The sequence below is a fragment of the Chanodichthys erythropterus genome, chromosome 13, assembly GCF_024489055.1.
Source record: "Chanodichthys erythropterus isolate Z2021 chromosome 13, ASM2448905v1, whole genome shotgun sequence".
Lineage (NCBI taxonomy): Eukaryota > Metazoa > Chordata > Actinopteri > Cypriniformes > Xenocyprididae > Chanodichthys > Chanodichthys erythropterus.
In genome coordinates, this window is record NC_090233.1 from 22,036,134 (window position 1) to 22,044,111 (window position 7,978).

The window sequence follows — 7,978 nt, forward strand, 5'->3', positions numbered from 1 at the left end:
TTTGCATATGCCAGCCCATGTTCAAGCCATTAGACAAGGGCAGAACGTTTGGATCTGTGCACAGCTGAATCATCAGACTAGGTAAGCAAGCAAGAACAACAGCGAAAAATGTCAAATGGAGCAATAATAACTGACATGATCCATGATAACAAGACAATGGACCCTTCGCTAAGCCCCGCCCTCCTTAGTTACTGTTGCTACGCCTGTCAAGCTTTCGCATCTGGCAAGTCATTTACAGTATGAATGCACCGGTGTCAGACATTTTCAAGGAGATAATTAGTCATTTTTCCCGAACAGGTGAAATATCTGAGAGAGCAAGACAAAAGGGACTGCAGTATGCATTCGAGGGATATATCCACGACATAATATGCAACAGATTAGAAAATAATTTGATCAAAATTGAAGCTAAAGCTCCCAGCGCGAGCAGCAGCCGCCTCATATGCTGACCATTCAAATTGGAAACACACAATTTATTGAGGAAAAGCTTTGTTCATCCACAGCAGGTTAAGTGAAATTTGTGAAAATAACCTAATAATTATAAATCAAACGGCTTATCCATAAGTCTTGTGGAATAAACACAAGACGTCAGCCTGACCACTTTGCAATGATAACATTCTCCCGCTTATATTTTTAGCACGCTAACATAGCACCAGGCTAACGTAACTCTGTCTTGCCTTTAATCATTTTATTTCACTTTCAAATATATGCATTTTGAACAAAGAACCGTCATCAAGAACCTACCCGTGATTGCTCACTGCATATGCATACATCAATATTACATCATTGTTGTCATGATAAATAACACAAAATTACTGTATATGCATTATTATAAGGGTAGGTTCAGGGTCGGGGTAGGTGTAGATGTTAATAAAGCCATAGACCACGTTAATATCACACTGGAAGCACAATCTGATAGGTAACGTTTGCATTTTTTGGATTTTGTCAGATTTTGCTAACGTTACCTACTGTTTCAATGGGAGGTAGCAAAATCTGCCAGGGTAGCACAAATTTTCAGAACGCCGGCATTTCTCCATTTGGGTTTTAGGTGTCGGGAATGGAAAAAAAATTCCACCACCCCATCCAAACTTTTAGGATACCGGGTATCATGTTTCCTCGCTCGAAAGCTTGACAGACCTCCCGCGCTCTGTAACGGTTGCTAAACCACGATTGGCCTGTGGCGGTTTTCGGGCGTGGCTTAGCGAAGGGTCAATTTCGTTAAGTTACTACAACTTAAGAAAACTTAACTCAATTAACACAAAAATTTGATTTAAAATTACACATAATAATATTAAGTTAATAATATAAGTCAATATAATACAAACGTCAAGAGAACTCAATAAAATAATGTTTGCAACTTAAAAGGTTTAACTAAATCAGTAAATTAGAATTTGTAATTTTTAACCAAGCATTAAGTTGTGGTAACAGATTCCCTGATTTACTTGTCCAGGTTTTAAAGGTTTGAACTGTAGCTGATTTAGTTCTGTATTCATGAGCTCATTGTGCACTTCAAGGCCCTTTGTGTCATGTATTTGATGAAGGAATTCATAAAAGGTTACACTAAACACAAAAGGGCCACAATGGAGAATAAATCTGGCCGAACTGTTGTGGATATGTCATGATGGATGAACTCCTCTGAGACAGAACCTTGGATTTCCTTGAATGCTCCGAGACAATCCATCCATTAAAATATCTGTTTGTTGAACTCCAGCTACTTTTTAAATGCCCTGCTTGATTTCAAGCAATGCTGTAATGTGTAATTGTGACTGCTAAAACCTCAGATCAAGAATAAACATACCTCAGTATGTACTTAGTGTAAATACTGACACTTTGGAGCAGTAGATCTTGTTACAGCAGGTGTGTGTTAATCACCTCCCTATAGGTCATGAATCAGTAAATCATGTACACAGATTTAGGCACTGGTAAGGACCCTGGTTTATTACACACTGGGACATTGTTGACTCTATTTCTGATAACACGACAAAGTCATGGTCAAATTTTTTTTTTTTTTTTTTTTTCATAACATCACGTCATGATGTGTATTGAGTTGGCTTGCGTGATTTATGCTTCATGCTTCAGAATTGAAATGATGCAACTGACTATCTAAGTCACATGACAGTGACAACATAGCGTCCAAATTTCATTCATAGTACTGTACATACATTCATACTATATAGAATATACTTTTTTAACAGTCACAAAGTAGGTTTCAAACCAAATACAGTACCTACTATACAGTGCATGATTTCAGATGCAGTGAGTGTGTATGTGGCTATTGTGAACATTGATGCTCCCTGGATTTTATGGTGCATGCTGAGAATTTTTAGGGAGCAAACATTTCAGGATTGTTTTGTGTGTGTGTGTGTGTGTGTGTGTGTGTGTGTGTGTGTGTGTGTGTGTGTGTGTGTGTGTGTGTGTGTGTGTGACCCTTAAAGGGTTAGTTCACCCAAAAATGAAATTGCTGTCATTTATTACTTACCCTCATGCAATTTCACACCCGTAAGACCTTCGTTAATCTTCGGAACACAAATTAAGATATTTTAATTGAAATCCGATGGCGAGCAATGACACTTCCTCTCTCAAGATCCATAAAGGTACTAAAAACATATTTAAATCGGTTCATGTTAGTACAGTGGTTCAATATTGATATTATAAAGCGACGAGAATATTTTTGATGAGCTAAAAAAACAAAATAATGACTTATTTAGTGATGGCCGATTTCAAAACGATGCTTCAGGAAGCATCGGATCATAAATGAATCAGTGTATCGAATCTGCTGTTCGGAGCGCCAAAGTCACGTGATTTCAGCTGTTGGCAGTTTGACACGCGATATGAATCATGATTCGATATACTGATTCATTCATAACAAAGACTCTAGAATATACAAAGACAAACAGTAGGTCTATGTGACTAAAGAAGTATGTCCGAATTTACAGTACAGTATATAGGCAAAAAGAACCCAGATACTTCCAGAGAGAGTCTTTATATTCCATAAGGCCACAGGAGAGGATTTCTGAATGTCATTGAAGAGACATAACTTACTAAACGTCCTGTTCCCTTTGTTTCCCTTTGGGCATTCCCAAAGCGCTTCCCAAAGGTTACATACATAACCTGAGACATTTTCCCAGGACATGTCCTGTTTTCATGTCCTGTCCTGGCCTTCCTAGTTGTTTTTTTATAAAGTGAGGAAAATGTCCTGGTTTTCATTGTTTTAACAAATCATAATGTCCTTGATGTATTTTGTAATATAACAATTTGATGAGGATATAACAATAATGATAAGGACATTATTTATGAATCAAATTGAATGGCTTGTTTCAGACTTTCAATCCCACAGATGTAATAAAGGAGGGACTCTGCTCTTTTGACTGGCTCTTTAGGCATATTTAACCATAATTAAAATGACCATGTGGGGCCACTTTTCCAGTGACAATGCCATGGCAACCAGACCCTGGTAGACCAAGACTCTCGAGCCAGTGAGTTTACAATTTACACCACCTCAAAGTAGTAATTTTTGAATGTTTGAGCTGTCACAACTAAATGTTGCCTGTACAGTATGTGTGCTCTGTTTTTTCCATCAGTATTCTGGGATTCTATCCTGTTTGTTCTTATTCCTGAATGTTTTTGTGCATTGTCTCAGTCTACCATTTTTGGACTTTTACATTTTTCTACTACTGTATCGTTGTTACATTTTTGACACTGAGACTTACCATACTGAATTAATTTGCTATTTGCATGTCTTATATAAAAATGTACCGGACTGAAGTGAGGAAAGTTCTGTTTTGCAGTTTTTTATTACAAGTAAACAAGTATTACAAGTATCTCTATTTACGCAACCATTCAAAAGATTGCAATCAGTAAGATTTTTGAAAAGAATACTTTTATTCAACAACAATGCATTCAATTGATCAAAACTGACAATAAAGACCTTTATAATGTTTCAAATAAATGCTCTGTTCTCATGGCCGATTAATAAATATAATAAATGGAATACATTTTTGGATGTATTAAAAATTTTAAATACATCCAAATTAGTTATAGACTAAGCAAATGGCACTGTTATGCCCAACATTGAAGGCTAGATTTGAATTTGTGCGTAATATGTGTTTTATATATAGTTGTTTGTCTTGACACCTTCATTCAAGGAAGCATGCTAATGTCCATGCTGATGAGATATTCGTTACACATTTTCACCAATTATTTCATCTTCATGTGTGAGTGTCTCTGACAGTGACAGTCCCAGAATCCTCCCAACCAGAGGTGTGTTTGTCATACGCTCATCATGCTAATTCTCCCTCTCGAGAATAAAGTTGCACAAAACTGTTTTTAGATACCTTCTGTTTATTAAATGTTATTTTATGAAGTCAATGAAATACAGTGCCCGGTGTTGGAAAGAGGAGACTTCTTGTTGATGCCAGGTGTGCAGGTTTGAATGTTATTTTTCGAAAGTTTCTTTCTGTCACACACACACACACAGGACACCTGCGCAAACCGGAGCTGCGATCCACTGGGAGATTAAGAACAGAGACTTCAGGAGGTAAGGTAGAATAATGACATCTAGAGCTGAGGCATAATGAGGGGACACAGGGGAAAATGTGCAAGTTTCCATCCTTTTCAATCCGGGGGCAGGATCCAGTGGAAGTCTTGACACATGCTGATTATTTCACTGAATACTGAGCAGAGGCAGAGTCCCAGAGCACAGGATTAGGAGAAGTAGGGCTTCATCCCAATACAACAAGACAACCCTCTAGCATATAATGACTGGATTTAAGTGAACCATATAATTCTAAGTGGTTTAGGAGAAGCAAAATCATCACATACAATGCACGGCTCATGATGAAAACAAAGCTGTGCCTTTGTTTAAATGTGATGCAGTGAACAAACAGGCCTCTCGCTTTCAGAATGGGCCAATCAGTCATAATGTCCTGTATATTTAATTCTGAGTCTCAATTTCCAGAATTTGCCATAATTTGCATCTGTTGAGGATCTCTTAAATGGAGGGACAGCCGTCCTCTTACTTTTCTTGTATTAGTTGTCACACAATAGGATGGCAGATGGCAGCTTTTGAAAAGAAGTCTGCGTACTTTGCATAGTTTGTCAGGTGCAGAAATGTCTCAAAAGTATTTCAGAGTTCATTGCAGTCTTGTCAACAAGAACAAACACATCACTTTCTGTCACCTAGTTTGCTTAGAGCTCACTCTGAGCTGTGAAATACTGGTTTCCTCGTTTTTGATGGAGAGTTTAAAATGTCAGAATTATGTCAACACAAGCAGAAGTTGATTTGTACTTTTTTTTTTTGCAGGAGAAGTAAAGTGTTTGCCTTTGCAAAACTGTCTGACACATTGCTATGGTGTTTTAGGTGGTGGCAAAAGAAGTCACCCCTGAGCCTCTATTATATTCAGGGCTCTTGTCACTCCTTCAATGTAAGTCTACAATGTAGAAGTAAGATTTAAAACAGTATAATTGCCTGCCAGCAATAAATCATACATCTGATCGCTTTGAGAAGTAAAAGCACACCTCTCCTCAACAGGCTGTGTGATTTGAGGTATTGCTCACCAAAGTTAAATGCTTTGGGTTTCTAATCTTAAGTATGAACAATAATTGTGAGGCTTGACTGAGCTCTTTCTTTAAATAAACTTCAAAAGAAAAAAGTTTTATTTGCAAATAAACAGGTGATTGTGAAATGTAGTTTGTCATTTCAAGGTTTTGCACTATTGCTGGATGGTCTCGTTTCTTATTTTGTGTGACAGCTAGTTTATCAAGTAAACTAAAGGCTTAGGGACAAATGTAAGGCAAGGCAAGGCAATTTTATTTGTATAGCACATTTCATACACAATGGTAATTCAAAGTGCTTTGTGGGACAATGTAGGACAATGCATGAAAGAACAATGCTATGCTATTATTTAAACTGTTTTTTACTTTTTATGTTGATGTTCAATGCATGCCCAGCTAACAGGAAACATTCTCAGAACAATACTGAACAAAGAAACAAATTAAATTAAAGTTGCAAGCACTGATGAAAGGGCCCTCGCACCTGGGGCCACTGCCACCCGGTGGCCTTAGGAAACAGTGAACAGTGGGCAATATGCATGTAAGCAAGTAAATACAAGAGAAATATGGCAAAGTCATTTCGACGTGCCACACTTCCTGCTGCCAACAGGTGGCGCTTCGACTATGACTGAATATTTCCATGTTAATGTCTTCTTGACTGTTATCAAATGTGAAGTTTGGAGCAGATTGGACATTGTATGCCTAAGTTACAACAACTTCCTCTTTCGTGGCATTAAATGCATAAATTAACATGATTTAACGTGTTTCTAACATGTTTGGTACTTCATGGTACCACCACGGACACATCCCTCAGCGAAAACTCAAGATCTTTGCAATTTAACATTAGTGGTGGGCATAGATAAATTTTTTTAAAATCTAGATTCATCTAGATTAATTTTGGAATTAATCTAGATTAATCTAGATTAAAATGGCTCATTTGAATTCTGCCGAAGACATTCAGAATATGTGAGATACCCAAATTGTCCCTGCGTCCCAATGTCCATACTATCCATCCTAAATAGTATGTGAGATTAAAATAAGTGTGTCCCAAAGCATAGTATGTTGAAAAGAGTATGCCAAAAGTCCCCGGATGGTCTACTCTTTCCGGTAGATTTTCGAAGTGTGGATCCGTGCACACTATAAAGGCTAATATTGCCCACAACCCATTGCGCGTTGTACGAGGATTCAGTTCAGTTATCTACAAACACGAGTAAAAAGTGTGCAAATATGCACAATCGACGCTGAGAGGTTGTTTGAGTGACTAATAATCAGTTCAAACTGATAGAAAATATTTATTTAATGTTATATGTGTTATTTTGCATCTGCAAATACCAATGTGGACTTTTATAAAGATCCGAATGGCCATTAACTTTTAAATGCATCATTATGCATTAATATGAGGAGAGTTCTCCACATGAAAGACTCGCGACTACAGATCAAAGTGCTGCATTTCTCTCCGATACGGTAGGAAATTAGCTAAATGAAATGTGGAGGATGTAAGATGATTGACAGGCCAGTTTACGGTGACAGGATGCGACAGAGAGCAAAGACGCAATTGTACGTGCGTTAGTATGTCCCAAAGCTTGTCTACTCTTTTGCTACACACTCAAAAGTAACTACTTTTTGTTCACAGAAAGAGTACATACTTTTAGGGCGTAGTATAAGTAGGCGAATTGGGATGCAGCAAATGACTAAAAGTAATCCGCCATTTTGTCCGACAAAGCAGATAGGAGTTAGAAGATTAACCTCAGTGGAGTTAAACTTTTGTATATTATATTTTGTATATTCAAGATGTATAGACATCTTTCCGCGTTTGAAACAACATTAATTCTCATGTTCATTCATGTTTATTTGATGCTATAAATGGACTTGTAAGAGATGATCGGTTTACGAGCCTCTTGAGCTGAGGCATTACAGCAATCTGTCATGACCATGGTCACAACACATTAAAGAAAACGGGTTTTATTGTTTGAATTTCTTAAAAAAAACTACACAGTTTTAAAGCTGGGACTTTGTTTAATATCATAAGTAACCTGCTCTGTCTTGTCTGTCGATGTGTTGTCAGTGTCCTCTTTGCTCCGTGATGTATTTATCACTGTGTGTGGCATGACAGCGCCACGGCTTGTCGGACAAAGCAACAGTAACTAAGGGGGGCGGGTCTTTGCGAAGGGTCAATTCGGCTAGGTATACATCTGCGCTAAAATATCAAGGTGAAAGTCATCATAACTTGTGTAGAATAGACCCAGCTCCCAACCCAACTTTGAGAATAGATTAACGGCGATATTTTTTTTATCGCCCGATAAGAGTCTCACGTTAACACAACACGTTAACGCCAATAACGGCCCACCACTAATATATATATAATTTATTTTAATTTATCTCAACCAAAGATCACAACTGTTCAGTGTTTAAAGTCATATAAGATTTATTT